This window comes from Falco cherrug, chromosome 2, assembly GCF_023634085.1.
Source record: "Falco cherrug isolate bFalChe1 chromosome 2, bFalChe1.pri, whole genome shotgun sequence".
Taxonomy (NCBI): Eukaryota; Metazoa; Chordata; class Aves; order Falconiformes; family Falconidae; genus Falco; species Falco cherrug.
Genome location: NC_073698.1, coordinates 107,045,079 through 107,069,949, shown reverse-complemented (window position 1 = coordinate 107,069,949; position 24,871 = coordinate 107,045,079). Strand labels below are relative to the sequence as shown.

Here is a 24,871-nt window from a genome sequence, read left to right as displayed (position 1 = left end):
AGCAGCTGAAGCCTTACAGCTTCCCAAAGAGCAATTGGATGTGGAATGAGAATTTAGGAGCATGAATAAACATTTGGGGAGTGCAGGAGTGGAATGAGTCTACTTTACTATGTAACTTCTTTAAAGAACACATTCTAGCAGCCAGAACTGTCTGCAGGTCAGTTGGATGCTCAGTGGGAAGTTCAGGGTACCTGTCAATGCGTTTAGTAGTTCTCTGCCTGGCTGAAATCTTAGGTTTGTTACAGATGTTTGGTATACAGATGTCTTTACAAATGAGTTACATAAAGTTCAAGCTTTAATGCTGGCGAGCAAAAAGGAAACACTTTTTAAAATGTGATTGTGAAAAGCTGGGAAACCAATGGATATTATTCTCAAAACTTTTCACGTCTGTATGGTTTGACTTACAGAACTGATGGTCCCAGGCTTTTTGTTTTCATTCATGCAGCTGGTGTTGCAGTGGACTAGGCCAGAAACATGATGGCTGCCCACAACAAGAAGTACCACTGGATCCTGCTGATGGTTCAGGTCAAATCGCCCTTAAGTAAACAGTCACGAAGGTCCATTTGTTTGAACTTCTTGTTTGCTTGGTATGTCTGAAACCAAAGTAAAGATTTGGCACTACAGTTTCATTGCATCTTTATGAGAACAGCTGCACTATGCTGAAAGCTTATCAAGATCTTAAAACTTTAAACGTAGCTCTTCAGAGTTAATCATCAGTACAATTTAATGCATCAGTTTTCTTGTTTACATTAGCACATATTAGCATGCAATAGAAGTAAATCTGAAAAGCAAAACATTTGATGCTTAGGGCCTGATGTCCACACCTGGAGACACTTTTGGAGTTTTTATTTCAGATTAGGTCCAGTCTGGTTCTGTGGACTGAGTGTTCATTTATGATCAGAGAATATATTGTTCATAAACAAGCAAGCCCACTCTTTTTTTACTCTTATTTTTATTTAATATGTGGTTTCTTTACCTGGCAGGAGATGCATATGTTGTTCTGATACAGGTTTGGGTTATGTGCCTGACATATAGCAAGTGGCACAATGAAATATAAATTAAATTTTTGATGATTCAAGAGGGTTTTAAAATGAGATAGATCCTACTTCACAAGTGCCACCCATGTTGGTGAGGTTTCACTACATATTTTACTGAAATTAATGTTTTAGGGCCATGGAGATTGCAAGCTGAAACAGGTTGCAGGCCATCTGCTCAATATGTTTTCTGTGATAGCAGCCAGTTCCAGGTGCTTTGGAGTTTAGAGTCCCTATATTAGATGGCTGTGGAATAAAATAGCCCCAGGGCAATATCTTTGAGGTCCACATCATGTTCTCTGTTATATTACCTTAAGCAAAATATTTTGAAAACATTTTAGTTTGAAAACAAATATGTTTTACTTCATATGCATCAAAACATTGGCAGTACAAGGGACCTCTCTATGTCCGAGCTTTAGGTACAGACAACTTATAAGCTTCACCATAATATCTCCAAATGGCTTAAGGCATGATCTATGGAGGTGATCTGCAAGCTATAAGTTTACTGAAATTGATTCCTAATTTCTGTAGATCAGTTGAATCAATGTGGAGGCCACCTTATCTGTTTAAAATGCTTGTATTTTGTTAATGATGAAACAAGTTTCTATTCATCTGTACTTGTTCATTTTGCAAGTAGATGTGTCCCTCAGCAAGTTATGAGGGGGTTTGAGCTTCTAGATCCAAACCAGCTATGGAAACATAGTACCCATCCTTTACCTCCCAGAATGGTTTCTCATGTGTAGATATTAATAAAGATTTTCACTCTATGCCTGACTAGAATTTTTGTAGATTTTTGCAGCCCTTCTGCATCAGTAGCTGTCTTGAATCTTTCAGATTATGCTTTCTAGAGTTGCAGCTATGGCATTTGATACTAATATTTAAATACTTGGAGGAAAAAAACCCCACCTGTATCTCCAGTGAGATGGGCTTGTAAGCAATTGCAGTGTTAATTTTTAATTTTTTTATATATATATATTTCATAGTACACTGAGAATTTCTGTACTTAAGCATTATTTGTATACCTTCCTTTGCCACTGGCAACATTTTTTTCTCCTATTCACTTTAGCATGCATTATAAACAAGCATATTTCATTCAATTTCTCTTTGACATTTGTGTTTTTTTTAAAAAAAAATGGAAATGCAGTAACTTGTCACAAACCCCTGCAGAAGACCTGTTTTTGTTCCATCTGTTCCTCCCAGACTGATAGGGAAGGGCAGGATGGCTGGCTGCAGGGATTGCTTATGCAGCCCAGGTTGGTGCTCATGAACATGATGCCCAAGACAGTAGTGAAACTATCCAATCCCAGTGCAGGGGTGCCAGTTTTCCTTTCTCCTCCATCTGTTTTGTGAAAGTATTGAATAGCATTCACAGCTGGCTTAGCTGTTGACAGGGAAAAGCCATGGAAAACTAAAGCAGCTGGTTTTTCGGAAGCCTTTTTTTTTTTTTTTTTTTTTTGGTGAAAATGAAGTTGAATGCAAAGAGTTTATGTTGTGTGGTGAGTATGGTATATAAACCAGAACGAAGCTGAAAGTTGTGTGTATGGCAGAACTGCCTATATGTCCATCTCTCTTCCTGTTCATATTCTCCAAGTTCAACATAAGAACATCATGATAAAATCCAGTTCTACCCAAACCTTACATTTTTGTATTCTGTTTGAGTATAGTTGATGTTTGGGCTTTCAGTAAAATATTCTGTGGGTTATCTAGCTGGGCCATTTGTTTCCTTGAACTGTATTTCTTCCCAGTCTCCTACCAGCAAGTACCCTCAGACTCTCCTAGAACTCTTTTAAACTTTTACTTGCTCAGAAAATCACTCCAGCAGTTCTTATTTCAATATTGTCAAGAGAGCTGTCTTTGAAGAAAGGCAAAGCCTGTAATAAGAAGCAATGCCAGGAGTCATGCTAGTTCCAGTACTGAAATCAATGTGAAAATGAGATTACTTTTCACTTTATTTTGGGACAGGTTGGAAGAATAAGTCTTTGTATTGTGAATACTTGAGTAAAATGTGCAGGAAATAATACCATTTAATTCAAATGAACAAATAAACCAAAAAGCGCCACCTCCTAGTCACGTGACTCTCAAGGACTAACACTTCAAAATTCAAGGCAGTGGATTTTTATTCATGTGTCTTTGATTAAGCACGTACATTTTGAATTCTCAAAAGCAGTAATACAGGGGTCCTCAAACTACGCCCCGCGGGCTGGATACGGCCCCCCAGGGTCCTCAATCCGGCCGCCGGTATTTACAGAACTCCCCCGCCCCCCCCCGCTGGGGCTTGGGGGGCTGGAAACCAAGCAGCCGCAGATGACTGCCTGCCACTGCATCCGCGCGCCGGCCCCCTGGTTAAAAGGTTTGAGGACCCCTGCAGTAATATAAAGGTGAGAAATCAATAGCTTGCTTTGGGACCTTTTTTATGGGTTCTTGCAGTGGATCTTGATTTCTTTCTGATATATCCAGAAATGGTAGGAGACAGGAATTGGTAGAGAGACCTGAGCAGAGACGAGAGGACCTCTCCCGTCCCTTCCACAAACTTTTAGCCTGCTTCTCTTTGGGAGCAGATAGTTGATTCATGTCCATGTCATGTACTGTCTAATGCTGAGCTATGACCCTTACTGCCTCTACATGCTCCCTTTTAAGGAGATTGCACTTCTTAAGGGCAGCGCTGAATTGGAAACAACTTTATGGACTCGCTTTTTGTTATGCGAATTAACTACTTGAATTACTTTTCTTTCTACTGTGTTTATGGACTTGCCTGTTTCTTATATGAACCAATTTAATTAGCTGTGTCAGTTCCAGCACTTGCAGAAAGATTTACAATGGTTGATCTTTGCTGATATTTCCACTCCATGGTCTCCATTATACATAGTGTTAGCATTCCACAAGGGAGCATACGTAAGTGGAGATCATGCTGTGATGATTTCTTAAGGACTCTGGCATTTGTGTGCATGTGTGTTGGTGTGTGTCTTCCATTTCCTTATAACTAAATGCTGTCTATAAGTACTATAGCTACATAAGTAGTGGTATAGCTATACTGGAAGTAGATACTATTTCTTATGAGTTCTCCTTCAATTTATTTGTCTTTAGTTATTGGTTATACATAGATTCTTATTTAGTGGGAATAACATCTGGTGAATATCGTAAGCGAAATGCTGGTTTAAGAAACACATAGAATATTTTGAAATATTAGATATTACAGATATTGCTTTAATAAGTTTTTATGTTTCTACAGGTATTAAAAGTCCAGATTGTTGTTTAAAATCTCTTATATATACTTGAAATATACTTGCAGTTTAAAAAATCAAACAGAAGCACTGGGTTTGTACGCTCCTTATCAGAATTATAAATATTTTTCTCACATTCGACTTTTCTTCCTCTTTGGCCTTTTGGATGCCCCTAGTGCCAGCTTTCCTGCTCAGTGTGTCCCAAACCAAAGAGTTTTGGTTTTGAAGGTATTTAAGTAAATATGGTTATACTATAGCTTATTTCGGAGTCTGATTTCTCTGCATTCTGCAAGACTTACTGGCTTAGATGTGATGTAATTGAAAGAGATGCTCTGATATGTTATAGAAAGGATGTAGGCCAATTTATTTATCTTGTAACTAAAGAGATTTCATAATCAGAATCTAATGGAGACAACCTTAATCATTGTTTCAGGTGATAATGTTCTCCTTAGTGTAAAGTAATAAGCTAAGGAATTTTCAATATTGAATTAGGCAAAACCTTAAACAACATGGACTTTTAAAATTATTTTTTTGCACTGAGGATGATTTTTTTTTCTGACCTATCATAACCGTCATTAATTTTGGTGTAGCGCATCTCACCTACTTTGACACATAAGTTTACAAAAAGAAATACGAGGAGTTTGTGTGCTAATTGACCAAGTAGATATGGAATATTTTAATATTCAAATGAATTGTGCCCTAGTAGTCTTAGATCTATTTGTGCTATAAGAAGTTAATCAATGCAAAGGAATATTATCAGTCTTCTCAAAAAGAGGGATATTGAAGCAATTACTAAAAACCATGGCCAGGTGAGTTCAGCCCAAGGACTTGAAGGCGGCTATGAACACAGCATTTGGCATGTGACTCTAATGAGCCAAGTTAGCCTTTATGGGCACAACAGTGTTGAAAATTCAGGAGGCTTCAATTCCAGCATCATTTAAATTAGCCTCCCACTGATGTGTTCAGCTAGATCTCAAAACAGAAATCATACAAAATTAACAGACCTCCAGTCAAACTTAGGACAACACATGCTTTCCTAACTGCCTTTTATTACCTTCCTTTTCTAGGTCTTTAGGGATTTTACACTGCGTATCTGGAAAAACAGGTCACCATTTAAACACTAAGTCCACACCTTGAATGGTAAGGGGTAGCTGCATTACTGTGTTGTTATTACTCAATTAGTGTGAAGCTGCTGACTTTGATGAAGGAAATGCAATTCTAGTTTCTTTGCTTGGAACTTTCATGCTTTAAGTCAATATACACCTGAAAGAACTATTTTTCTGAAAATCAGATAAAGTAAAGGAGTTTATAAACACTTCCACACCTATAACTATGCGCCTGCTGCTAAAAGCTGTAGAGGCTCTTCAGCTCTTACTGACCTCACTGCTATTCTTGGACTTTGTAGGTAGGCCTTCTGTTGTATAGATTTCTATTTTTTAACATTTTTAATGTTTTACAATATTCAGTACACAGTTGCTTAGGCTTCCTGTTTTGTATCGTCCGGGTTTACAGTGGTTTTGCCTTCAAGCTGACAAGTGTTGCCTATGAATGGTGCCCAGAATTTTCTACTCTAAGATCCTGCTTTCAATCAATTTTTGGCAAACCATAATTTTTAAAGTTAAAATTATCCATCTTTCTCAGTCTTCCCTTCCCTTTTCTGCCAAAAGGTTTCAGAAATTTAGAGGAAAACCTTCCTCCCACCAATATTCAGGCAGCCTCTTCTAGGAAGTGTCTTCTGCCCTTCAGTTAATGTGGCAGGGCAGAAGGGAAGGTGCTTTTTATAGTACTACAAAAATTGCTCAAATCTGGCCAGGTTGCAAGCTTTCAGAATGCTTCAGTTTTTACGTGCTCAGTGGAGAGCTCTAGACACAGCTGAAGAGTTTGTATTCTTTCCACATTGAATAAACACCAACTTAGAACTGAGCAGAATGTTACTTGCTGCTTCAGTCAGGAACTGCTTCAGGCAAATGTGGATTTTGGTAGAGAAGCCTCAAACCAAAAGCACATTGACTATATCTTTCCTGGGCTTTCAGTGACAGTGCTTCTGGGTCTGACTCCAGTGCAAACTAGACACAGAAGGAGGTTAATTAGGTTGAGATCCTTTGAGAGGTTTATACACGGAAAGCAGGCCCAGAACTCGAGGTGTGTTTAAGACCTTGACAAGTACAAGATTGCATCAACTTAAGGTTGCCCTTAGAAATAGAAATTTATTTTTATTACAGTTACTCTGAACCAAAAATCAGATTGTTTTCTACCAATTAATTGTAATTATTTAAAGCACAGTGTATATTTTTGTTTTGGGGTAGCGATAATTAATTACAACATTGGAATAAAATACACTGAAGTTTGAACACCTAAAAACCCAATAACTTCCATGAGGGGTACAGATCATTCCTCACTGTATTTCAGATCCATTTGGAATTCACTGAAGGAAAAGTAGTCCCTGGATTTTCGAAGGAGTCTGCTCCAGTGCTGCGTAAAAGTGCTCTAGGCTTTTTTATTTCACATTTCAGTAGGTTTTTGCAAGGGCTCAGTTGGTCTTTTTTAGGTTTCAGTGGGCTTCTGAAGACTTCAGAGACACTGGCATTTTTCATATCCACCTTTTGGCCTGAAACATATTAATGGTGAACTCTGATACCAGCTGTCTAATCTCTCTAGTGTACCCGGTATACCAGTAAGGGGAAAAATGAAGAAACAAGGTTCAGAACCTTCAAGTATTTGTTGAACTTGTGCTTAAATGAAAGGTTGAGCAAAAGATAGAAGAGAAAGGATAGCAGAGAAAGCCAATGGCAAAATTGGTTTTATAAGTGATTACAGTTGATTTATTCATGACTGTTACTACATAAATTAGCAGTATGAGTAAGGGACCATATTAGAAGTTTAGAGTGAAATGAATCAAATGAGAAAACTTCACAAAAGTACCTAAAAATATTGTTAAACATGCATAGATAGTAGATTATTTCAATTGATTTTTAAGAACAAAAAATCTGACCACCTCCTTTGGGTGTTCTTGTGTGAAGCCTCTGGCTACCCAATTTATCTTTGGATCCTGTTTCAGGACAAGCTGGTCCTTTCAAAGCAGGATTCTGAGATATTAAAGATAGTCTGAAACATGCAATTTCCTAGAGAAGTAGCCTGGGAATACAAGCCCAGCAGAAAGCAAACAAGGAAGGCTGGAAATTAATCTTTTGGAGGAAAAGCCCAGTAGGAAAGAATGAAGATGTCCATCTTAACTCCCTAGTAAAAGATGTGCAGGATGATGCCTGCAAGGGACTGCTAGGCAGAGGAAAGCACGTGGATGACATTTGGAATGTATTTCTCAAACAAAAAATGTAACCTAAATCTCATGCCCTGAAGAAAATTAACTTAACTCCTACAGCTCATAGGAATTCTCTGAAACACTAGGCAGTGAATTAAACCACTGATTTAAGAGGTTTCTTGGGTAGCTAAAAAATATATGAAGACTTCAGGGCAGTGAAATCTTTTCTAATACATTTGTATGTCGTCAAGCACAGGTCCAAGTGCTGATTCCATTTATGCCAGTACGTGTGTAGTATGAAAACTACTTTGGAAGTCTGTCGTTTCATTTCCTTTTAGGATCATTTCTAAAAAAAATAAAAAATAAAAAATAATTATTATATAATTGGTCTTGGTCACTTTTTTATTTTTATGTGGTTTTGGCCCTTGAATTTGTTGGAGAAAGTGCATGATGGTAGGCACCAACGAAACAGTTCACATAGCTTCTAGAATCTGAGGTAAAGAGATACAATACTTCTATCTAGCTGGCATCTAGAGCACAAAGGATCAGTAAACAGTTAAAAATCCCTTTCATGTGTGGGAGTGTTTATTGCCGATATTTGTCTAGGAAAAGGCCCTGGAACAGACAAGGGGTCTATAAGAGGATTCAAGGAATAGTGAGCTTCAAGGAAAAATAGGGAAGTATGCGAATCTATTTCAGACCTGTTTATTTCAACTTTTTTCACTTCTGAACAAACAGCAGAGCACTCTGAGGGGTTTGTTCTGGTCACTGACTGCTCTGTCATCAGTCCCAAACCTGAACGTATGTGGAACCAGCTGAGGTACTTACAGAGACAGTAACCCCAGGTCTGGTCTGAGGGGAGGAGGTCCAAGCATGTCCAGCCAGAGGTAGATGGCAATTTGAGGTCTAAATCCCGGGGTTGCAGGGCATGTCTGTATTGTGGAATCGGTTAAGGGGCAAAGCAGGCGCTGCTACTGGTATACCATCCACCCAGCACAGTGCCGTGCAGGCTTCCTAGCATGCTTGTGGGAGGAGGGAAGCTCTGTTTATATAGTGCTGAGGCTGAAGGGAGGAAGGCTTCTCTTGCATCGGCCTTATACATATGAACACAGCCATAACACCTGAACAGCTGACCTGATTTCAATTGTCTGCCCAGCACATCTTCTCACCCTTTAGGTTCTGCCATTAGTGATGGTGGCCAGCATGGGGTTGTACCTGCTGGGGATGGCATGCTTACTCAGAACAGATAATAGATGTATAGTGCAATGACCAGCTTTGTCTTCTGCCCCTCACCACGCCACCACCACATACACATTTGCTATATATTTCCATTATTCTTCTCTAATGTTAATACCTTTTCTGTTTTGTTTTGGTTTGTTTTGCATTATCGGTGTAGGTTCTCTTAATATTTCTGATGTATCCTGTAGTACATCCAAGACCCTTCAGCAGAAGTTAGATAACTCTTGGTTCTGTACAAGTATCTGTGAGAATCCCCCCCCCCCCCACCATCTTGACAGGGTAACAATCAAAGGTATAAATGACAAGTGACTTCAGAAGTAAAAGGGTTGCCTATCATATTTGTGTGACTTGTTAGGTACTTAATAAAATAAGTGTAAAGTAATTGTCAGTTATGTAAATCTTCCAAGCCAGTCTCGGATGACAAAGGTAACTTCTTGCTGATAGTTTTGCAGAGATGGTTCTCAGTAACCAGTTTGGAAGAGGAGAGCTTCAATGTCTTTTATGACATGCATTTTTTTATTCTTTTACGTTTCATCAAGAACAAAGCAGTTACAAGCCTTCGTGTACCCTCCACATACTTATGCTTGGAAAGTTGCCTATCAGTTACATGCTTAGTCTTTCTGCAATTATGGTAATCACAGCATCACAGTATAAATGAAGCTGGAAGGGACCTCCAGAGGCCTCTAGTCCAACACTCTACTCAAAACAGATCTAATTAGATCTGGTTGCTCAGAGCAACCATGTTCATTTAAATGTTCCCTAACCTGACCCTCCTTCTCTGAGGCTAGGACTTCCTTGGTCCAGATTTCCCCTCATGTGTCAGGGGCCTCGGATTCCCATTTTACTGGTAAAGATGGAGGTGAAGCACCTTGGCAATTTCCATGTCCACTGTTACCAAATCCTCTGCTCCATTTCCACAGCTGGCCCACATTTTCCCTTGTCTGTCTTTTGTTGCTGAAATATCTGTAGGAGCCCTTCTTGTGGCCCTTCACATTCCTCACCAGATTCAACTCCAGGTGGGCTTTGGCTTTCCCGACCCCATCCTTGCACACTCAGACAGTTTCTTTATGTGTATCTTTCGTCAGAAAGTATAAACTTGGACTATCAGGAATACATCGTGTGAACAGCATCTGTGCAGGAATATGTGATGTGAACAGATGACTTAGGTTAAAACTAAGTACCCCAAACCCCTCAGTTACACAAATATGCAATGCAACATACATAACAGTAATGACTGTGATCTAGAAACAAGTATTTTTCCTAGGAAAATCTTTATGTAAATGTTTCTTCTGTTCTACATGGAACGTGCCTGACCTGCCAGTAATAGGCAGCATGTTTTGTTTGTTCTGTATTTGCCTTTGTTTCCTTCTTTGTCCTACAGAGTTGATAAAGATAAGGTTAACTTGTGATCCATAGCTCCTTAAGTAAAGTTTCTAGCTTTCACTGATTATTAACAGTTAAAAGATTTTTTTAGTCATGTGTTATTTGTTTAAATGGCCAGGTATTGGAGTAGGTACCAAGTGTACTTCATTATTTCTTAAATATATTTGAACCACTTACAAATAGTCCTACCATATTTGGTTTGATAAATAGAACCATCTCTCTTCTGGCTCCAGACTTTGCAGCAAAAATATAACACAGATCACATTTGGAAAAGGCTTTATCCCACTTTTCTAGAATATAAGTATATGCTAAGGAGTGCATCCCCAGTGTACTGAAGTAGTCTCAAGTTTACAGCTATCTTTATCTGTCCTGCTTATATAAGCAAAAGGTGAAACATAGGTAGGTCTCTTGGTGGTCCTTCTGAAAGTGACAGCAGCTTTTAGTCTTTTTCTTAGTTTAATTTGTGTTCAGTATTCTGCGCAGTTGTTTGATATTGTCAGCCCAATGCTGAAGTTGAAGTTAGGTCCTAATTCCTGCTTACTCATTATCCTTTTGAATGCTCTTAAGTGAATGTGGTTTCACTGTACTTATGGAGAGGATCAATTAAGATAATCTTGGATTAATCCCATTACACTCTTTGGTCTTGTTCATGGCTTTTCACAAACTGTGAAAAGACAGTATTCTGTTTGTGGTACTGTCATTATAATTTATTATATATTTTCCTCTCTTATAAAATGTAAATGTATCCTTCATTGCATCCTACTTCTCACAGATATAGAAAACAGAAACATACAAAAGATTTTGCTTTATGTTACTTTAAAAATCCTGTCTTTTAGGTACTGATCTTAAGCCTATTAATATGTATAGAGCCATCTTGATATGCTCCTGTCGAATTTGTAGTGCTGTTAATAAAGCTAGCTTGGGTTTTACACGTAAGTTTTAGGAAGTTTAAGACTTCTAGCAAGGCATCTAATTCAAAGCTTTTCATTAATAATGGAGGTTAAAATAATGGGGCTCTTACTCATCAGCTACTAGAGAGCTGATGAAACGAGTCTATGCAAAGCAGCCTGACATAAGGTGCATTTACCTCTCTCAGTTCGAAACTATTAGCACAACATTTATGGGATCATATAAATACTTCTTGTTGAACGAGTCCTCTGATGAGCAAACCTGCTAAGAACATAGAGGTGTGTGGTACACACTGTAATTTCGAGCTGAGCCGTAATCATATTTTTTGATGTGTCAATATGTAGGGGAGTAATCTGTTTCATTTAAAGAAAAAGTGAGTCTGATTCATTTTCCCTGGGTCAAATGCTGTCACTAATCGAGAGTCTTTGTCAGTTTGCAGGCTTTCTTGTGTGTTGTGTTATTTGCACTTTTGCTTTTTTACCTTTTGGCAGGTAAGATGATGCTGTTAGCACTTTCTGCTCATGTTTTTTTACTTAGAACAATAATGTGATAGACTTAAAATAGCTACTTTTAGCTAATACTATTTTGCACATGTGTATTTATGGGGAGACAGATGGCCAAAGAAGGATAGAAAGACTTTGATTTATTTACATTAACTATTATTTCTTTCTTCTGTTTATGGTGTTGTCTTTAGTGTCACACAATGAGTAAGTTGTGAGATTCATTTATGAAATAAAAACTTTTATATTCCTGGGGGGAAAAAATGAGTTGTACTTTCTGAAACATGGTACAGATGTTAAAGAAATGTAGTTTATTGTGCTAAGGTTTGAAGGAAAAAAATATGACTTCATGCTCTCAATATTTAACCAAAGGAAAATTTCTCAGGACTGCGTCATGTCCACAGTGTAAGCTCATCTCCTGTGTTTAGTATCTGGATTGCAGGAATAATTATCTCTTCCAACTTTGTGCATATTTCCTAGTGGGATATCTGCTGTATTTATTTTTTACTCATATCATGTGTTTCTAAATTTTTCATTTTAATTCTCACTGTTTCAGACTAGTATTTTTATTGATATTTTTTGGCAGAATTTCATACAGTGAAGTAATATCTGTGGTTGTGAGCAAGTGTGTTGATCTGAGGTATACAGAGAGGGAAACTGTTGAGTGGCTTAGACTTGCAGTGAATCCACATTTAACAGTATTGTTTTAAGTACCTGGCATGCAGGAATATTCAGGATTGGGTCCTGCAGGCGGTTGACGTGATAAAGAGCATTAATTCCAGTAAATGAACATACGTAAGTACTAAGAGCTTTGGAAGTTGTGTGTTGTATTATGTGTGTATAAACACGTTACAGTGATTTTATTTCCTAGATTTTCTTTTCAGTATTTCAAACTACTACAGCAGTGGAAACTATTTTGTGAGTTCTAACTCCAGTATATAAAATAGGTGAAGTCCTCAGAGAAGTAATGTTGCAGAGTCCAGAGGGTCATGCACAGCTTTTTTGTAGACAGAATATTTTTAAAATAATTAAAGCTGTTCTTTTGCTTCATTGTGGTAAGAAGGTTTTAATGTTTTTGTGAAGCTTGAATTTTGACAAAGAGGCAACCCCCAAACTGTATGTTACTTTTAAAGGGATTAAAAAACAAATGTAGTGCAAAGAGCAACTCAGTGTAACCCCATGGAAAAAATCCAAACCCAAAAACAAACAAAAAAAACCCCAAAACACCAAAAAAGAGTAACCAACAAAAAATATTTCCCCTCCTCCCCCCTCGCAGGCAGAGCAAATCGAAGTATGACCTCCCCCGACCTCCCCAGCCCCTGTTTTGAGGCACCAGGGGCGCAGAAGGTGCTGCAGCGGGAGCGGCGCTGCCTGCGCCGGGGCCGGGGCCGCTTTTCCCTGCCCAGCTGCGCTGCTGCCTGCGCTGCTGCCTGCGCTGCTGCCTGCGCTGCTGCCTGCGCTGCCCGGCCCTGCGCTGCTGCCTGCGCTGCGCTGCTGCCTGCGCTGCTGCCCTGCCCGGCCCTGCGCTGCAGCCTGCGCTGCGCTGCTGCCTGCCCTGCCCTGTGCTGCGCTGCTGCCCTGCCCGGCCCTGCGCTGCGCTGCCCGGCCCTGCGCTGCAGCCTGCGCTGCGCTGCTGCCTGCCCTGCCCTGTGCTGCGCTGCTGCCCTGCCCGGCCCTGCGCTGCAGTCTGCGCGGCGCTGCTGCCTGCCCTGCCCTGCGCTGCGCTGCGCTGCTACCTGCGCTGCTACCTGCTCTGCTGCCTGCGCTGCCCCTCCGGTCCCCGCAGCCCCGGCGGCGAGGCCTGCCCCCCTGCTCCCTGCCCCCCTGCCCCCCTGCTCCCTGCCCCCCTGCCACCCTGCCCCCCTGCCCCCCTGCCCCCCTCCCCCCTGCCCCCCTGCGCCGCGGGCCCCTGGCAGCCGGCAGGGCCGGGCTTTCTCCCCTTTCGCTCGTCTTTTCCCTCAGCGCACGGGTGGGGGTGGGGGGGCGCGAGCAAATCGGAAATGATCTTAATTAAATGTTTTCTATACAGAAACAACTGAGCCCTTTTTGTGTGAGGCGAAGGCAGCAGACCTTATCACAAAAGACAAAGGCAAATATTTATCAGGGAACAAAAGAACTCCATGGCTGCCTGCTACAGGGGGAGATTTCTCTCTCTCTCCTGGTGAAGATGTTTAACAGTGTAAGATGTTTATCGGGACTCCTTGTTGAAATTCTTTGTTTCTCTGTAAGATCTACAAATGAAACTGTTTTTCTTTCTTGGAAGCACACAATGAAAGCCAGGAGTTAAACTGCAGGGAATGCAAACACCTGCTTGTTCCTCTCTTGACTTTGCCTTGCTAGATCTTGTTTCACATGACAATGGTTTGGGGGCTTGGGTTTGTTTGGGGTTTTTTATTTTTGTATTCTGTGAGGAGAGAAGTGGTCATCTTGCCTGTTGTCCCTTTATGTCGCTCCTGCTGCAGCGTTTGTCTCCGTTAAAGGAATACCAGGCTGGTGAAAAAAAGTATTCCTTCTCCCACAGAATCGTATGTGCCGTCAGGTGACTAAGCTATTAATTAGATTTTACCGCCTTGCCTGTCTGGTGGCTGCTTATTTTTGGATGCTTATTTTTAAAACGCTCTGGTTGATAAGCTGCGTGTCTGGCAACTTTACATTTTAAGCTATGAACGAGAGGAAGGAAATATTAGTATTTGTGTAACTCTTTGCAGCATTTTTGCTTATTCCCCTTAACTATCTCATACATGGAAACTCAGTATTTCAGATGTTCTTGAGTGCTGATTAGCCAGCGATTTCACATACGTGTATCCGTAACATAAAATTATGATTTTAGTTGGTATTTGAAATGTACAAATGCTTACTTTTATGAGTGTTCATCCCCAAAAGCTAGGTCGTCAGTTGCCTACAACATCTTGTATAAATTTTAACATTTCGTAATACAAAACACCACTTTCTATAAGTTTTGGAGAGACTAGTTGTGATTAAATTTATTCACGTGACAAATATTCAGCCTCATAATAAGTATTATAAGCTGATGTTAGGGCACAGATTTCTGGCACTGAACAGCATCATTCATAGCAGTGTCTGTGATCGAGCTTTCGTGTTTTATTTGGTCGTTCACAGGATTCGGGGAATACTTTAAAATATTTTTCCATGGAAATTCACAATAGAGCTTTACAATGTCATAGTCTTTCAAGTACAATGCTGTAGTGTAAACATACTGCGTCATAACAGAAGTGTTATACCCAGGCAGGGCTTGTCTGCTCTTTTGGTATATTGCATAAATATTTGAGGGAAGGAGGGGGTAGGTGTCTGGTTCTTCAAATAGCTATACTTGTAGATAGTCCTGTTTATCTGAGAAAATGTATGCAAGCTGGTGGGACTCCTGGGAGCAAGCACTTGCAGAATTGCCACCTATCTATTTCATATACATCGTTACATTTTAAATCAGTAATGTAAAAAAAAAAAAGCTTTGTAGTATGATGCAGGCTGAAGTATTTTTTGTTGTTTTTTTCATTCATGACAGGAATATTTTTCTCAAACTTCACTGAACTGCCTGCTTTTGAAGAACACATCCGGGGTGTGTTTCTAAATTATTATTTACATTTGTATACAACCTAAAGGTATCAGTTTTAATGAAATAAAATTATTTTAGTGCAAAGTTGACAGAAGAGTTCCAAGATAAATATGCTGTATGAGTCTTTGTTTTTCATGTGTCTATTTTTATTCAGAATATAGAGTTTGCATTCTATTTTTCTTGAATTACTGAGTCCACATAGTTTTATACAGTTTCTTTTTCCTTAAAGTTGTATAAAGATGTGTAAATCAGATGGTCTCAGGATGTTCTTAAAACAGATAAAAATACTCTTTTTTTATTTTTGCTTGGCTTTCTTAATTCAGAACTTTTTCCTTAGTTTCCCACAGGTAAAACTTGTTCTATGATAACTTGCAAAATTTTTCTGTTATACTAAAGCTTTTTTGTATTTCTGATTATATCAGAGTATTTGCAAACTAGCACATAACAAAGTATATAGTGTTATGAGCTTTCCATTTAATTGAATAAAGTGTTTATCTAGACTACCTTGGCTTGAACTACTATAATTTTCACTCTATTTCTGAAAAGACAGAAGTACTCTAGTAGAGAGAGATTTATTTTTCAGAAACTCAGAATTTATTCTGTAGAAATATATTCTGTAAGATATTAAATGACATATACTTTTGGGCTGCTTTTGCCCTCAAGAGAAGGGGTTTTTTTTCTTAAAAAATAAACTGGGGCTGCTCTGGCTTTCTTTTCTAGCAGCATATGCATTAGCTGAGTTTGCTTTTTTTTTTTTTTTTGTTGGTAGGGTTTTTTTTAACAAATACTGAAGTGAATTAGTATTACTGCAGAAGCAGGAGAGTAAAAAAGAAGGGGGAGTGGGGTGGCGTGGGGAGTGGGGCAGGGAAGCAAGAGGAAAAAAACTCCGAGAATATGCCCAGGTCTCTAGAAAAAGCTCATCTTTTAAGATAACTTACCTTCCTGCTTACTTCTATCAGATAGCATATTCATAATATTTCTATTATCTCTATATAAAAAAATCCTAATGGTTAACATGGTCAGCAACTCAAAAATAATCAAAACTGTACTGCTGTTGAATTCACCCCAGCATTAGGAAGTGGTTTGTATTATGTTGATGCATTGCTGTTGTGATAGCAGTGCTGACCATTCAGTAGGGTGGTTGGTGGTGAACAATCGGCTTTTTACATTTATTTTTTAATGCAAGCAAAGTATTTAGAGATGAAAGGGAAAGATACTAAAATATGAGTATTTTGGTACCATTTTGTACAGATGGGACGGTAATTGGTGACATGGGAATAGTATATATACAGAAATATTTGAAATGCTAATTCATTTTTGCTTCAGTTTTCCAACTGCCAGCTATAATTATAGATCTCATTTAACAGATGCTAACATAGGGAGTAACTGCACTCCTAGAGTAGTGCCACTGAGACATGGAAGTAAAGTTAAGGCTCAGCTACTAGGCATTGGTGTAGATGTAGTTCTAGGAATTTGCTGGATGCTGCTATTAGTGACTTTGGTATCTAGTTTATAAACTGCATTTTGGATAGATTGTGTTATATGTAAGCTAGGTTATTCACTAATTTTCTTTACCAAGATTAATAGAAGCATTTACATTTAAATTTAAAAGTATTTACAATCCTTAAAATTTCATTGTTTTTCAAGAGTGGGATGCATCTGACATTTTTCTAGCTCCACAAAGCTCATGAAATTGGAGAGATGTATGTGAAATAGTTTGTGAAACTATTTCAATTAGTTTTATATTATCTTCCATTGGGATGTATTATATACATAAAAGTATTATAATAATAGTAATGATGTCTCTAAAAGTCCTCAAATCTACTTTTTGAAATTTTTAAAACGTCTGAATAAAGCATCTGTTTAAAATAAGTTCATTGCAAGGGTTCAATTAGCAGAATGAACTGAGTTAATAACTTAAGGCTTCTGTCAGTGTGTTCCTTCTGTGAAAATGATACAAACCCATTAAAAAGGCAATCTGTTTCACCCTATCTTTATTTCTTGTTAAAATATAAATTCAACGAAATACATGGAATAACATTTTTTTCTTTTATGAATATTTAAATATATGTACCATTTATAGTTCTATTTTTATTTAATGGAAAATTTGCATTCTACTTCAATGGGAAGCCTTGTATTTCTCAATCTAGTTTGGAAACTTAACATTGAATGTTTAGGTCAAAAGAAATGTCTTTGTAATTGTAAAATTAAATATTATTAATGTCCTGACGGACTTCTTCAGTCCCATAGGACTTTTCTACAAGGACAAAGTAGGAATGGATTAAAAATATTCTGTATAATATTAATAAATACTACAAATTCTTTGTCATGTAACAGGAAATATGTCCCTTTTGTAGTACTTTGTGATTCTTAGAGATACAATTTTGGTTTAGCTTTAAAAATTCTAGGATAGAGTAATATTTCCCCCTGTCCCACCCTGCTAAGGACAGAAATTAACTACGCAGTAGAACAAATTCTTCTCAATTCCTGAAAAGGAAACTAAGATTTGAGGGGTGGGGGTTGTTGTTTTATTTTTCATTATTTTCTCTCTTCTCCCACCCCCCAAGTGATTTTAAGATTCTTTAAAAGTTAGTGAGAAAGCATAAAGCTCATTTTGAAGCATCTTCTGAATGTTTCAGAATAAATGAAAGAACAGCCTGATTCCGTGCTTGCTTCTGAAACTTTAAATTTGACAAAAATATTTTTGCCTTTCTTCAGATGCATTTTCTTCTCCTTGATTTGAAAGCACTGTAATTAAGCAGTGATTTGTTTTCATAAGAACTAATATAAGTGTAATTATAAAAAGGTGAGTTGAGAGGACAAAAGATTGTATTGTTTCAGATTTTCTAAAATATTGAATCATTGTTCTGTTTACATTTATGTTATCCTTATGTCAGTGCAAAAAACAAGGATGTGATTAATGCAATGCTTAAAAGGTTAAGGTGAGGTTTCAGGCTGGATTCAAAAGCAATAAAAAGTGTAACAGGAAACTTCATATTGCTTCACATTCATTTTCAGGGCCAGATCATAATAGTGGAAGATCGGAGTGTGCAGTCATTTGCTGTCTGGGTTTATGTGGGTTTTTTGAAAGTACCATGGAAGAAGCAATATACTATTTTTTAGCAGTTAATAGAGTTGAGTAAAAAAAAATAAGAATTAGACTCTTTGCTTTGTCAACCAATACAATTTCTTTGCTTTATTTTTGATGCATTTTTCAAGGTAGTTTGCTGTGCAAATTCAGAGATGGAAACTGGAACTGAGGTGGCTAATAGTCACACAGTTTTATGGAAGATAAAACCCCCTAATTTTCAACATTTTGTCCCTTACATCTCTTACTATTGCATGTTCTTTATTTTGGTACTTCGTTATTAAAGCCAAACAAATACATGAGAGATCTCCGTCTTGCCACAAATGTACTGTGTTTTACTTTATACAGTCATGTTTGTTTTCTTGATGGGAGGAGAAGGTGGCAGCAGTTTAATCAAGTCAGTGTATGATGGGCTCTGAGAGGTTTTGACTTTTCGCTTATTCGTTGGAAAGAGGTACCATTCCTATCCCTGTGTGATGCACGAAGTGGTTAACGGAATACCCGCACAGAGCATGCTGTGCCAACAGTGTCTGGAGGCTTGCTGGGGTAGACTGAATTTTCTCTCAGGCTTATCATTAACTTAACAGGATAACACAAGAGTAATAGCTATATGTACACAGCATGTATGTGATGGGAGTGTGGTAACATTTTAAAATAATGACAGGTGAGACATTAATAAAGCATATATGTGTGTGTATACATACGTAGGTATAAATGTGCCAATTGCTAGGTTAAAAAGCTGTTAAAAATCAGACTATAATTCTGTTTTCCATTACAATTAATGCCTAAGGAACCAGGCTGCGGTGAACAATTTTGCTTAGTGATGGGCAGTGTAGCTGCCTTTTTTCATGGCAAAGCTCAGATTTTGATCTATGCAACCTTCCAGCTGGGACACAGTGTTCCCCGTAAGGTAACAGAGTGCTGGGCATGCAAGGGTGTGGCTGGTCATTTGTTAGGGTAGTAGGAATACATGTAAAGCTGTCTATGAAGCAGCTCTTCTGGGACACAGAGTAAAAAAAAGTCTTTTGTGTGAAAGGGGAAGATGAGTGAGGTGTGTTCTGAGTCTCCATTCTGGGTTGCCATTTGTTATGGCCATTTGGGCTGCCTCCATGTACCTTCAGTCACTTTTAAGAACTCTGTCTCCCTCTTCCTTCCCACCCTGTATCTGCAGCATTTGGATACAAAACACAAGAGAATACAATCTTTTTGGGTGAGATTTGAAACCTGTTTTGTCCAGGAGGGAACCTATGTTCAGAGCCTTGATGTGACCTGAGAACTGCAGGTGAGACAGAGGTTCTGATGAATGGGCAAGAAACCAGAGCAGGACAAATTCCAAGGTGTTTGTTTAGCTGTGAGGTGGACATTGTTTTTAATGATGGGAACGAATAACAAAAGAAGGAGGATTCAGGCATTTGTTTTCTCTGCAGTCTGAGAGTACCAGAAAGGTGTTCATGTTTTGTATGCAACACCACGAACAGAATAAATGTCTAAAGATGTCGCTAGTATCTCTGTTGTACTGAGAGATGTTTGTTAAAAAAACGCATATTGTCAATAAAATTAGTTTAAAATTGATTTGTTTTCAAATTGGTTTAGCCATTCAGATTCAATTTTATCTAAGACATTGAGGGGTTTCTAGACAACTCTTTCCTGAATAGCACTATGGGGCTTTTTGGCATTACACCCAAATTAACAGCATGCTGCGTTATTAAAAAATAAGAGAGCTGCAATTTTTACTTGGCGTAGATTTCTGCAAAGCAATAAAAGACTCCCTATGTTGATTACAAATATTGTAAAATGTTTACTTTACTCTATAAACTCGGGGCATTTCATGCTTGGATATATTACACCTGGCCTTTTAAGACCTTTTCCATTTTTTTGCTTGTATCTTGTTTGGCCATGGTTTTTTGATTTTTTTCAGAGATTTTTGAAGGACAAAACCAACGTGCCTTACAGAGAAAGCAAATACAATTAACAGAGTTGTGAGCAGGATGCATATTAGTTAGGAATCCTGGATTTAGTTAACACCTCCTCTTTTACTGATGGAAAGTTGCACTGTTTCCCAGTGCCCTCATTTCTCCATATTTAAAACAGGACTAAAATTGACCTGACATGCAAAAAAGCAATGCTGTTCTTTACTTCTGTGTTGAAATACTAGAATTTCTTTTTTATTAGATATTTGGTCATTATTAAACCAAACACAAGTTTGTCTTTCCCTGGTTTTAATGCTTACACAGAGAAGTCCCCAAACCTGATACACTACATGCTCCTGACCCTTGAAAGTATCAGCTGAAGAACTACATGCAACTTCTCTGTGAGGTCTGTGCATCCCAAATCTCTCCCTGCATAATCCTGTATAAGCACAAAGCCTTCCCAACCAAAAAGTGAAGTCTTCAGATTTATGAATCGTAAAAATGGATTACAGCTGGCTAAAAGCTTCTTGGAAATGTTGATAAAATTGGCTTTTGCTAATATAGAAAGTCATATTTGCTAATATAATTAAGAGTCAAGGATGGGCTACTTCTGCCTTGGGCAGGAGAGAAGCTGGCATTGGACTTGTTCTGTGGGAGAGTGCAGGGACTCATTTCTCAAGTATTAGACTTTAGCTACTCATGTGATGGCAGGTCACATCCTAACCCCTGGAGCTGGCTGAGACCCAAGAATTTAGTTTCATAAAATAGTTTTGTGTTGTTTAATTTTGGTGGTTTTTTTTTTTTTCATTGCAGCATTTTCACTGCAATTTTATTGCAGCAGAAGCATGGGTTTTCATGCCTTTTTGTGTAACACATGGATCAAGGGTGTAGCACATAGGAACAGGAGAACCCATCCTGGAACAGCTGGTGGGCTGGAATCCTGAATGCTTCTTGCTGTGCTTGAACAGAACAGGGATGGAAATCTGAATCTCCAGCTTTGTTTTATGTTCTGAGAATGAAGAAGTTCTACTTTATAAAATATGTTCTTATGAAAGGCTCATATTTTTACTTATTTAGCTAAACTTTTTGCTGGTTCGTTGTTGGTAGCATTCAGTAGGTAGTTTTCATGCTGTAGCCTACTGCTATAAGGATTATTTTCCAGACATATTTCATGTTGAATAACACAGAATATCAGATAGAATTGACATTTATGAAAAATAGAAATATGAGTGCTAATGTTCCTACTGTGAAATTCTGGAGGCAGTAAGAAATTTTAATCAGCCATTAAATAATCAATAGTTACTAGTTCACAGAAAGTTTTGCAAAATTTTAATTTCTTTGGTTTCAGGATATTGAATGTTACAATTTTCAACAGGCCTTAAGGAGATAGAAGTCTGACTCCCATTGAATTTAAAAGTGAATTGAACATTTTATCTCCCCAGGCTTCCTTGAAAATCACTGATGCATGGGTTGGATCAGTTGTTCCTTTACTACTGAAAGCAGTGGATTGTGGACTCTAAATTCCTAGTCCTTCAAAAATGTATGGATCTGGATAAGGAGAAATGAAACATCCTTAGTTAAACTTTGAATTCTTAGAAGACTTTGTAGAGGGACTTTGAAATACCTCATAATGAGTAAATTCAGTTTCATTTTTCCTGTTGTTTACCTCTAGGGTCCATCTAACTGTGAAAAAGACCATGCGTTCTCAAAGATTTCATAACCTTTTCCTTTTTGTTGCATAATTTAAATAAGAGAACTCCTCTGTACTGGAGGAGATTTGTGGTGTGAAGACTGTTTATTGAAGACAACTTTTATTTTTTCCTACTCATAGTGCCAACAGAAAAAAAAGTACTTGCCATCTCTGTCTCTCTCAATATCTGAATCCACCTTTGGGTTCTTACCTTGAATTGCTCTGGAAAATATTCAGACTAACTTATTAGCCAGTGACTTTTTAGTTTATTATAATAATTTTGAGTTAATCAGTCTGAATTTTTGGGGAGAAATTCAGTCTAAAATTTCAGGTTTTCAGTAAATAAACTTTTCTGAATGTACTTGTTACCTTCCCTTTTAGTATCGCCTGATCAGTAATTCAGCCACCCATCTCAATTCCTTGGCTCATACTGCCTCTGCATTATATGCAGTCTCAATTAAGTTCAGAAGCAGTTCATATGGGCGCAGGTGAAATCTCTACTGTACATTGGTTCTTGGTGCATTTGAACCAGTTTCATTTCAGGTGAAGCTAATGTGGGAGATGCTCTCCAGTCACAGGCATTCAAAAACTCAGAAGCAAACTAGAGTTGAAATGTTCATAGTGTGGGGTATCAGGTCCTCAGAACTAAGATGTAGCCAGAATCTCCTCTAGCCTGGCAGTAAGAGCATTTTCTTGAAAAGGGGCTTGTGTGTATTGACATGCACAGAAAATAAATGGCTCAACTTTCATATTGCCTGAGCAACTGGACTAATAATTATATTTCTGTATTTAAAATAAGAAAAAAAAAAAAGTTGAAGGAACTAGCTGTGCTAGTTTTGGCCAGGATAAAGTGATTTTTCTTTATACTAATAGTAATAGTAATAATAATCAAGGCAATAATAATAATGACAACAACAACATTAATAATAGTAATAGTAATAATAATGATAATAATAATAATGATAATGATAATGATAATGATAATGATAATGATAATAATAATAATAATAATAATAATAATAATAATAATAGGCTGTGGTTTGGATTTGTGCTGAAAACGGTGTTGGTAACACCGGGATGTTTTAGTTACTGCTGAGCAGCGCTTACACAGAGTCATGGCCTTTTCTGCCTCTCGCCACCCTCACATAATTCTCTCCCCCATCCCACTGGGCCGGGGGCAGTGGGTAAGTGGGGCTTGGTTGCCAGCTGGGGTAAAAGCACGGCACTAGCCAACGGCCTGCCTTTCCTCTTCCATGGCGGGCATGACTTTTAAAGAAGAAAAGTGAGCTGGAAGGAAACACTGCTGGAATCTAGCCTCAGGAGAGGCCTTTCTTTGCAGCCATCATCTCATTGATAAAGGCACTCTCCCTACAGTTTTACATAAAAAAAACCAAAACCACATGAGAAGTGGGGTTATGTCCTGTCCTTAGCACCCCCTGTTGTCTAGCTTGAGACAGTGGTCTGATGAGCATGTCAAGGACTATTGTATTTTCTTTTTCCTTCCCTCCCATCCGGCCTTTACTTCAGTTTAGGGCAGAAATGGACAGAAAGGAGGAGGAGTCCTCCTCCTTTTCCCTGGACTGATACAATCTTTTCCATCCCTGGACTTTGGGAGCATTTGAGCTAGTGGCTACCACTTGCCGTAGACACCGCCCAGCTCCAGCTTGCTTGGCTCCCTGTGAGCCTGAGTGGCAGGCACGAGTTAGCCCAACCTGCTGTGCCAAGAGGAGACCTGAGGTTTCAGGGCCTTTCTGCTGGGCAGCTCCTACAGACTGGGTGGGAGGCAAGCTGAGGGTCAAACTCCAGGTTTAGAAATGCATAGCCTTAGGCTGAGTATAGCCTTGGTCTCTGTGAGGTGTAACAGCTCCTGGCTAATGGTAAAAAACCAGCAGCCCATTATGGCCAGGCAGTAGGATGAGATCTGCAGGGAGGACAGTTTTGTCTGCTTCAGAAAGATGGGATGTATTTAGCATCGGTAGGGACCAGGTGTATCAGCCTTTGAATCTGCTGTTGTAAGCCACAAGTTCCCTCACCAAATTCTATCATGTAGCCTCTTAAAAAATTACTAAATGTCCTTTCATTTGTTCTGCTCCACAGATCAAACTAAAACATGCTGCAGAAGGCTGTCCATTTTGTCAGAAGTTGTCACTTTTAAAAGCAAAAAGTGGTAAATAAGAGTTATCAACCTCTGAAGACACATTTCCGTTTGATAGTTATCTAATAGTAGAATAATGGAGATCTTTCAAAGTGTATGTGTAAAGCAGCATATTATTAAGCCACAGATATTGTCTACATTCAAAAATTAGGGTGTTTTAACTTCCTCTGTTTGGAGTCTATTTTGTATATCACAAGAAGATAGGTGTAGATCAGAAGACAGCCATGGTCCTGGCAAGTGATGGATATATGTGAGCGAGAACTTCCTGTGAGATACTGACCTGGTCACGGTCAGCTGCCCTGGAATTTGTTAAGTAATCTATCTAATATGTCTAAAGAGCAGTGTATCAGAATCAATCCATCCAAATGCCTCAGGAAGATCAATAAAAAGATAATAAATCCGATAATTCTCTGTGATCTGCTCTGCTGTGAAGCTACTGGGGAAGCCTTGTACAGTATGAACATTAATTCTAGTACACATTTGTTAGGGTGACAAATGCTCTGTGCCAGAACTGTGGCTGGTGAAAAATAAATTTCAGATTCATTTTCAAACTGTTTTCTGCGATAATCTGTCGTGAAACTGAATGTCAACAAATGGCAGTTGCTGAGGACATTTTCAAAAGGGAAATAGACCCAAAGTTTACAGAAGATTTCCAGCCTCTTTTTGCTTTTGTGAAACTCTCAATTCCAGTTCAGCAAAAGAAAGATTTCTGTCTTTTCTAATTTTTCTAATTTTAAACCCATCTTAATTATAATAAACCATTCTTTAAGTATAATACAGTCAATACAAAGGCTGAAGAGGTAATATATATATTTAGATAGTTAATATCCTTACAAAATTAGGAACATTAATTATCAGTCTTTTATGACAAGGGGAAAAAAAAACGCTGTTCAGACACAGTCCTGGGAT

General features: G+C 38.4%; 1 long non-coding RNA gene across 3 annotated transcripts in view; it reads left to right on the top strand.

The window, feature by feature from the left end:
- The window catches only part of LOC114017804 (uncharacterized), a 332,083-nt gene that overhangs the window by 109,584 nt on the left and 197,628 nt on the right, over window positions 1-24,871 (top strand). The window contains exon 2 of one of the 3 annotated variants that reach the window (XR_003563063.2): window positions 5,323-5,395. The exons of the other annotated variants lie outside the window; for them this stretch is intronic. This is a non-coding gene — a long non-coding RNA (uncharacterized LOC114017804). The remainder of the gene's footprint in view (window positions 1-5,322; window positions 5,396-24,871) is intronic. 3 annotated transcript variants of the gene reach the window in all.